The 9969-nt window shown below is 36.5% G+C and overlaps 1 protein-coding gene across 1 annotated transcript in view; it reads right to left on the minus strand.

The window, feature by feature from the left end:
* Positions 1–9754, minus strand: part of LOC107687936 (filamin-A-interacting protein 1-like) — a 23330-nt gene extending 13576 nt beyond the window's left edge. The window contains exon 1 of the mRNA XM_016485425.1: positions 9491–9754. The gene's annotated coding sequence lies outside the window, so the exon portion shown is untranslated. The remainder of the gene's footprint in view (positions 1–9490) is intronic.
* Between the last annotated feature and the right edge of the window lie 215 nt (positions 9755–9969).

Here is a 9969-nt window from a genome sequence, read left to right on the forward strand (position 1 = left end):
TGGCCAAGTATGGTGTCCCATACTCAGAATTTGTGCTCTGCATTAAACCCATCCAAGTGCACACACACAGTAGTGAACACACACACCGTGAACACACACCTGGAGCAGTAGTTGGGGGTTCGGTGCCTTGCTCAAGGGCCCGTCAGTCGTGGTATTGAAGGTGGGAGAGAGCGCTGTACATTCCCTCCCCCCACCTACAATCCCTGCCGGTACGAGACTCGAACCCACAACCTTTGGGTTATGAGTCCGACTCTCTAACCATTAGGCCACGACTTCCCCTAAGTATCTCTACTAGTATCTCATTTTGAAGAATATTACTATTACTAGTATATCATTTTGAAGAATATTACTGAATATAAAAATGTTGTAACCAGCAATATTAACTTCTCTATTGTTGTTCAGTTGTTGTACAAGTAAGATGATTGGTCGGTGTAGTATTTGTCCCGCCCCTCCTCCTTTGATTGGACGTCTGCCATGTGCTTCACGTCCGCCCTTGTTTACATCAGAGAGCGCACGCATCTTTCACGCAGCAACACTGCGCATTTTGACCAGTTGATGGGAAAAGTATTCTTAAAATGCATTCAAAATTCTGAATAATTTGTAATATATAATTATTCACGGTATTTAGAAGTGCCCACGATAACAATATCGTGCATATTCATTACCGTGATATATCGCATTACCGAATACCGGCACAAGTCTATTTCGTGCCAACTAACATTTTTAAAATACGAACACTTTCATGAATCTGAAAATTCACGCCAGAACAGCTTTACGAACGATTTACACAAAAATTCGTTCTGCTGGTGTTTCATGAATGAGGCCCATTGTGTCTAAAACGTAAGCCACTTAATTTTAACTTAATGTTTATTGAACTACTATTGTATAAAATCACATTGCAATCGTGTTGCGTTTCGGTCATGCAATGTTGCGTACTATTTAATTATTATACTTTTTTTTTTTTTTACTACCTCAATATGCATCTATAACTTTCTGTGTGTGCTGTTGCGCTCATTTGCTTTGATTTCTGCACGAGTCTCTCTCACACACTCACTCAGGCTGTGCAAGCTTCATCTGGCACGACAAATACATTATCATCAGTCGCCGTAAGTGTGACGTCAGAACAGACTGGCTGTGGCTAGAAGGGATACAGCTCCGACCGGAAACTAACAATGAAATTTAATTTTATACCTATTGGATTGTGTTTTATTAACGTCTACACCTACCCCTTACAATAATGCAAAAATAGTAATTGTTGTACAGTGTGACCAAAACTTGCGCTGTATTGATGTGTGCGTGCCCAGTAGTGCCATATGTATCCCTTCTAGCCTTAACCGGTCTGAATCGGCAGACTGACCGGCAAGTCACTGGTCCGGGCTGGTCATGCGGGAAAATCGTCTAATTCCGGTCCCTGGCCGGTCGATCGATCGGTGCATCTCTAACTGAAACGGCTCGCTGTGAACAGAGCTGTTTTTGACAGGGTAAAAAGGGTGTTGTTTTACACGAACACTGAGGAATTTTAAACCAAATATGTTGCAGACATTTCATGAAGACCCTAAAAAATCATATCAACTTGTGGAAAATGGGCATCCGATGTCCCCTTTAATGCTTGCCAATGATGATTATGTATTTACAAACTTCCAAAGCAAAAATAGTGCATGCAGATATTTTTTGAGAAGTTGCTGGTATTTATGTGGCCAAAAAGTAAGATAAAGATGATCTTTATAAGAGTATAACAGGTTAAACAAAATTATATGTAATTATCAGTTGTAGGGCTGCCACTAACGACTATTTTTATTTTGATTAATCTATCGACCGATTAATCGGTTAATCTAAACGATTAATTTCCCACACAAAACCCCACCCACCCCAATGTAATAGAGCCACTGATCTATATATAATTATAAAATAATATAATATAGTCTCTATTATAGATCAGTGAATAGAGCTAATGTACGATTGTTTTTACACATTACTGTGCGATCTAATACTTGTTTAATATTGACCAAGCATCATTTAATTCAAATGTCCACTTAATCTTTAATATTTGGCCATTTATTTACGACAGAAATCCTATAGCCACTGTAATTTAATGAATATGTGGACGTCATTCAAAACGTGTAAACTCAGAGTGAGGGTTTGAGCTTTTATTTTGAAACCGCGAGATGATGTATTCTCATTTACTATTTATTTAATATTGATGTATTCTCAATTACTATTTAACAATTAGTCCAGGCCTGGTCCTCTCTCCTCCAACACTGTTGTCACTCCTTCTTTTATCCTTCCGGAGCTCCTCCATGGGACTCGAGACCGGTGAGTGGCGCAGGTGTCGCGCATTAGCAATTACTCCACCGGCCCCGCCCCTCTCGTCACACTCCTGTGTTTGCATGGATTTATAAATGATTTACCTTACAAATCTGATGAAATGGCGCACGTTGCGTTCCCAGATGAACGTTACAATAAACCCAAACTCACAACAACATGCAGAGATGGAGTTTGAGACGCTCCACACGTGTAAATGATAACAGTTCCTGTGGAACAGCATTTACTGTGAACGGAGCTGCTGTGAGAGGCACGTACGTAACCCACACGCCTATAACTGCATCACATATAATTATTTAACTAAATCGTAGCATTTGTGAATTCACAGTTATGCTTAATTATGATTTTTAAACGGGTTTAATATATCATGAGGCCTTGGAAAACAGTCCAATCATGTGTTTTATGGATTCTCGTCCGTGAAAAGCGCCACTTCCGGTATTTTGCCAGTTAGTCGACGCAGGCAAAATGAAGTCGAGGATTTTTTAAAAATCAAATAGTCGAATAAAATCGACGAATCGCGACAGCCCTAATCAGTTGTCACTCTATATGCCCCAATAATATGTCTTAATAAGATGATGATATTTGAATACTTACTAGTTTTAGTACAGAGTTTTCATTGTGTTTTGCATATCAAATATTATACAGTAGTGAAAGCTGTATAATACAGCTAGTGAAAATAACAATAGGTGCAATTGAACTTTTGACTCAAATCCTGATAGTAACTGTGATATAACCCTTGTGATAAATTCCTATTGTGACAACTATCTCTCCGTTGTTGTTAATTCTGAAGTAAACTGTAAGTGAAAATACTAAAGCACTATCCGAGAGCAACACATTTGCATTGCAGTAGAGCAGTGGTCTCAAACTCAATTCCTGGAGGGCCACACGCAGCTCTGCAGAGTTTAGCTTCAACTCACACCTGCATGGAAGTTTCTAGTAATCCTGAAGAGCTTGATTAGCTGGATCAGGTGTGTTTAATTAGGGTTGGAGGCGCTAAACTGTGCAGAGCTGTGGCACTCCAGGAATTGAGTTTGAGACCATTGCAGTAGAGTTTAATGGTGTTGTAATAAACACTGCTTTGGTGCTATTTTTTCATTGATATGTTTAGACCCAACTGGCAAGATAAGGCTAGGAATAACTTGTGTTTCTACAGTGCTGCTGTATTAAATATCTGTCCAAGCTCCGAAGTCACAACACCATTAGTGGACAAGCAAAATGGTTTCTCAAACCTATGTTTATGGTTATCATTTCTAGTGTGGAAACATATTTAAAGAATGGTTTAATAGTTACTATTCAAGCTGTTTCTCAAGCTGTTACACTGGGGCCTATTCATGATTTGTAAAACTTCTCTTACGTAAGTTGTTGCAATCTTTCCAGTGGAACAGATTATGTAATAAATGGATTTATGAACTTTTAGTTAAGTTCTGTTCTGTCAGTTATTTAGTTAAAGGGGTAATGCATTGCAATTTTTTAATTTGATGTCTCCTGTGGTGCATTTATAGTATTAGTAGGGTTTTTACATAAAAATCTGACAGAATTTGGAAATAAAAGGTCATTTTCAACCTGATTTTGTCCCCCTGATTTGAACTGTTTAAAGAGTCGTGTCTTCTATAAGACTTCAATGTAAATGCTCACTCTTGTGATTGGCTAACAGCTTTCCATATAAAATAATGTGCCCTTCAGTCAGAAATATTATAATTACATATTCTGAGCACATGGCAAAGTCATATTTACAAATGGGAAACTCAGAATTCTACATGATACACAAGTTGTAACATTATAAGGAGCATGTCGATTAGAAATAGTACAGGAAAATTACTGCTCTATAATATAGATAATATCATAAAATGTATCTATAATCTATATAGAGAGATCGGTGAGCAATAGTGAATTATAATGCATGATTTTGCAGGTTATTTTAATTTTACATCGGATTGTAATCATTTTAAAGGGATAGTTCACCCAAAAATGTACATTTGCTGTTAATTTACTCACCCTCCGGCTATTCAAGATGTTGGTGACTTTTTTCTTCAGTAGAACAGTAAAGAAGATTGTTAGCTGAAACCCTTGGTTATTCATAAAATGCAAGTTGTTTCAGCGAACTGATTCAAATAACCAATTCACCAGTTTGTTCATAGGCTGATCACACAATGACTTAACGTAAACACAAAAATATTTTGAAAGCACCCAATAATAATGTGGAACGTGGATGTCTAAACCATATAAAGTGAATAAACAAGTCCTCATCAATTCACCTTTTTACATAAACCATGAAAAACCATAAAAAATTTAATTGAGTTCAGTTCTTCGGTCCGAGCCCGAGCCCGAACTGTTTCCTCAATTCAGGGACTGTTGGAGGAACTGGAGCACTGAATGTGTGGCAAAACCCGGCACAGGATCATAAGCGCAAGTATATTGGCTCATTTCAAGTCAGAGTGACTGTCAGGCGTCTGAAAGTGAGTTTTGATTGAGTAACTTGTAGATCAGTGCTGCTACAATACCGATACTTTAAAAGGCCAGTATCACCGATACCGATACGATACTTCTAAATATGAACTTTTACATTATGAAATTTATTCAGTTATTAAAGGGGTCATATGATGCTGCTAAAAATAACATTATTTTGTGCATTTGGTGTAATGAAATTTGTTTATGCGGTTTAAAGTTAAAAAACACATTATTTTCCACATACTGTACATTATTGTTTCTCCTCTATGCCCCGCCTTTTTGAAACGCGTCGATTTTTACAAAGCTCATCGTTCTGAAAAAGCGAGGTGTGCTCTGATTGGCCAGCTATCCAGTGCGTTGTGATTGGCCGAATACCTCAAGCGTGTGACAGAAATGTTACGTCCCTTACCATATTGTGATGCCTGCGGCAACCACATGTGACGACCCCGGGCTGGACTCCGCTTCGTCCACGGTGAAAGCCGATCCGGCGATCCACAGCGCAAAGTTGAAGTATTTCCTCAGCGACCAGCACGGATCAGCTCCAGGCATGACGAAGCGATATCGTCCTCTTTTGGAAGGCCAAACAAAGTAGTTTCGCTTTCACAACAAAGCATACAGCACCTTAACGACACGGCGGCGGCAACAATACTACAGCGAGAATAAAAGTTACGCCTTCTTTCTTTGCGTGAACATTTGGGCGGCGTTATGCAAATCTTCCCACATAGTGAGGTAGATATGTGGGGGCGTGTTAGAACGAGCTGTTTTAGGTTTCTTTTTTAAAGAATATCTCTTTGGATTTGAGACTTTAGTCTTTGCAACTTTACAGATCTTCTTTATGCACCAAGAGCTTGTAACACTCCAAAGAGAAAGGAAAAATTGAAATCGCATCATATGACCCCTTTAAGGCTCATTATAATGATTTAATGGTTTATTAATAAACATGCGATTAGTCGACTAATGCTTCAAATGAACGACTACTAGTCGACCAGAAAAATCCTTAGTCGAGGGCAGCCCTAATAATATTACTGTTTTACTGTATTTTTTGTGTACATTCAAAAAATGAATCCAAGAGGATTACTATTTTATTTGAACTATTTTAATAGTGCGCATTCCTGTGCTGCCAATGAAGAAATGAAGGGTTTTAGAAGACCTATCACATGATGGGTCCAATGTGTCTAAATAAGGGCTAGGAGAGTCGTGGCATTTGCGATTGTGGCTTTGGCAAGACATGGAGTCTGCACACATGCACGGTGAACTAAACGGTGAAGTCTCAGATTTGCGTGCCTGCTTCGCTTTAAAAGGTGTCCATGTAAGGAACATCATCAAAACCAATCTAGAATATAAAATAGAAACTGCAACTTTTGTTGGAGACTGCAGTCAGAGCTCTGCAGGTAACACAATACACATGACCTGATTGATGGACACAGAGGAGGGAAGAAGGTCAAAGTCTATCAACTGTAATGGTAGTTACCTTTCACTCTGATAACAGTAAAGCAGAGACAAACATTACGGTAGTAAGCACATAATCTATGTTTTATTATTCTCTTCTATATAATTTTATAATCTGCAATCAGTTTCTATTACTGTATGAATAAATATTGCCCAGTTCATCTTACTGTATACAGTCATCGGCTTCTATTTATATAAGCCATCCATAACTTATGTTCAGTTGGAGCAGTTGTCTTATTGGATTTCAGCTTGTAGTATGTATGCAAATACTGGCCTACAGGCAGAGTGTTTAAAAGTGCATAGCAGTTTTGTTGAGGAAATTACATGCAGCTGAACTAATCTTATCCAAAAAAATATATATATATATTTTTGTGCAATGATTATTCAAACACTACATTCAATGTGCTTGGTAGAATGTTAAGGTCAGTGCAAAAATCACTTAACAAAAAAGTGATGTTGTATTTCAAGAAAAGTTACATTTAGGAACATTTTATATATAACCATCCTGTAACTATAGCACTTGCAACGTCATAGTCATAGGTTCGATTCCCAGGGAATGTATGAACTGATAAAATACTGATTTGAATTACTTAGTGTAATGTAAGTCACTCTGAATAAAAGCATCTTCTAAATGTGCGAACATAAATGTAAATAACCACTTGAATGGTAATAAATGGGGACATTTAAATTGGCTGATATTGTATATTTTTATATAATATCATGTAATTTTATATATTATACAATATAACAATTTTATATATTATATAATATAGTATAATTTTATAAGCACATTTAAAATAATAATTTAAAAGTAAATTGTATTAATTGTAACTAAAGCATAAAAAAATAAAAAAGTTTTTAAAAGAAGCTTCTTATGCTTATCAATGTTGCATTTATTTGATCAAACAATATAGTAAATCAGCAATATAGTGAAATATTACTACAATTTGAAAGAACTGTTCTATTATTATAAATGTTGAAAATGTCATACATTTCTTTCAGGATTCTTTGATGAACAGAAAGTTCAGAAGAACAGCACTTATTTGAAACAGATATGTTTGTAACCTCACATATGTCTTTACTGTCACTTGATTAATTAAATGTATTCTTGCTAAATAAAAGAATTGATTTATTTTATATTTAGAAAATTAATACTCTGAAGCTTGGAATGCTTTTGTTTCAACAATATTAAGCAGCAAAAACATTCATATTATGTCATTTTTCAATCAGAAATGTTTCTTGAGCAGCATATTAGAATGATTTCTGAAGATCATGTGACACTGAAGACTGGAATAATGATGCTGAAAATACAGCTTTGATCACAGGAATAAATTACATTTTAAAATATATTACAACAGAAAACAGTTAAACGATTTTGCAATTCTGACTTAGTTCTTGTAAGTCAGAATTACATTAAAACATCTTAATTATTCCAATTTTATGAGCAGAAGTGTATAAACCAGTAAGTATAACTGCAGCACGTGCCATGACCTGCAACTCAAAATTGTAATGTATGTAATCTTGAAAATTACTGAATAAAAAATAAAAATTACGGTCTCGGGAATATCAGCAGCCACACATGTAAGTGATAGCCATGAATGCCTTTCTAACAGGTTACATTCCACTGTAACTCAACGTGCTTGAACTCCTGAAGAAGCAGAATAGAGTAAACCAAAACCAAGACCTCTCTGCTTACGTGACATCATTGGATTGCTCTTTAAAAAGCCATTCCAAGGGGGTGGATATTGAAGTTCATGTTCAAGCCGTAGTATTAATAGACACCTGGATGAGGCGGTGATAACATACAGTATACATACTGAGTCAGTGGGCCAACCGTCTATGAACATATCCAGAAACAAATGTGAGAAAATCTCAGAAACCACCAAAACCTCACAATAACCCCCCAAGGCCAAAAGTTCCAATATTTTCCAATCACACCTATTATCACAGGAATAAATGACTATCCAGCTGAGCAAAAGCAGCGGGCCAATGCTGTTGAGAATTACTGTGATCTCTGCCCTCCAGACAAAACAACAATCTCAAACTTTTTCTTTAGTTTTGTTTTTGTCTTGCCATTGTCAAGAAAGTCCATTTACACATGGAAATATATGCTTTGTTATTACAGTAATACCTGCAATCTAGGACAGTGGCAGTCCAATGAAATATTACCGTCTAAAATAACTGTTTTCTGATTGAATATATTAGCCTTTAGTGTCACGTGATCCTGCAGAAATAATTCTGATATGCTGATGTCTGTTTAAGAAACATGGGTAATTATTATCCATGTTGAACACAGTTCTGCGGCTTCATATTTTTTGTGGAAACTGTGATACGTTACCATTCAAAAGTTTGGATTAAGAAAAAAGAAGGAAATTAATCGTTTTTGTCAGCAAGGATGCATTTAATTGTCAAAAAATGACTGTAAAGACATTTATAATGTAAAAAAAAAACATATATTTTTTCAAATAGATGCTGATCTTTTGAACTTTTTATTCATCAAAGAATCGTGGAAAAAAAGGTTTCACAGTTTCCACAAGAATATTAAGCAGCAATGTTTCCTACATTGATAATAAAAAATAAAATTAATAGTTAAGCACCAACAATAATTAATAATAACTGAGCAGCAAATCAGCATATTAGAATGATTTCTGAAGGATCATGTGACACTGAAGACTGGAGTAATGATGCTGAAAATTCAGCTGCGCATCACAGAAATAAATTACAATTTACAATATATTCCAATAGAAACTTCTTTTCATTTAAAATAATATTTTATAATACTATATTTTGATCAAATAAATGCAACTTTGGTGAACATAAGAAATGATAAGAAAAAATAATAATAATTGTTACAAGTTTTTGAATAGTGTACTTTCCAAATGGTGTTCATTTATGCTTAAACTATTTCCACCGGAAATGCACTTGATAGCAAGCTAATGCTATGAAGTCACATGACATATATAACTTTTATACAGCAATTGAAATATTTCAACTGGAAATGCACTTCTTCTATAAAGTGAATGGTACGCAGTCACATGATACAGTATATAGCTTTACTTTGCAATTTACTACTGTCCAAATTCAAGACACACATGCATATGTAAGTATTGCAGTTGCCTGGAATTTGTGTGACAGTCTAGGAGAAAGTACAGGCGGCACAATATATTATATATATTCCACTCATGTGTCAATCTTTAGTAAATTATTAATAAAGTGGTGACAACAATTAGTGGAGTCCCGTAGAATAAGAACACTTGAATGAAACACTTACCCACAGTCCCTAAGCCTCAGGCTAGTGTACTCCTGTATGCTCCTGCTTAGACAGACTCCAGAACCATTCTTCTGATAGTGGTACCCATTATCCAAAGATCTTTCCTCTGTAGGATCTCCAGTGAGAAGCAGGTGCTCCAAACCAAGAGTCAACAAGTGAAAGAAAGCATGACTGAGTGGTTAGGCGGGCTGTAAAATCAATGAGTCACAAACAGGGACAGTGAAGCTGTTATTCTATTCCAGGGACAAGAGGTGCAACGCCGCACATGCTTGCTCTATCAGTGATTGTGTGCAGCTCCACTGCTGCTGAGCTATATTTAACCTCTTCGCTTACTCAGTTGTAGCCAGTAGGGTGTGAGAGTGACATGAGGCTCTCAGAAGTGACAGCTGAGCCTTCGGATCCTCACATCAGAGAACCTCCAGGCCTCAGTTACTCCACCCGCATGCAGTCCAGGTACTGCTGTGACAGCACACAGTGTA

Source organism: Sinocyclocheilus anshuiensis, unplaced genomic scaffold (genome assembly GCF_001515605.1).
Source record: "Sinocyclocheilus anshuiensis isolate Anshui unplaced genomic scaffold, SAMN03320099.WGS_v1.1 scaffold421, whole genome shotgun sequence".
NCBI classification, from domain to species: domain Eukaryota; kingdom Metazoa; phylum Chordata; class Actinopteri; order Cypriniformes; family Cyprinidae; genus Sinocyclocheilus; species Sinocyclocheilus anshuiensis.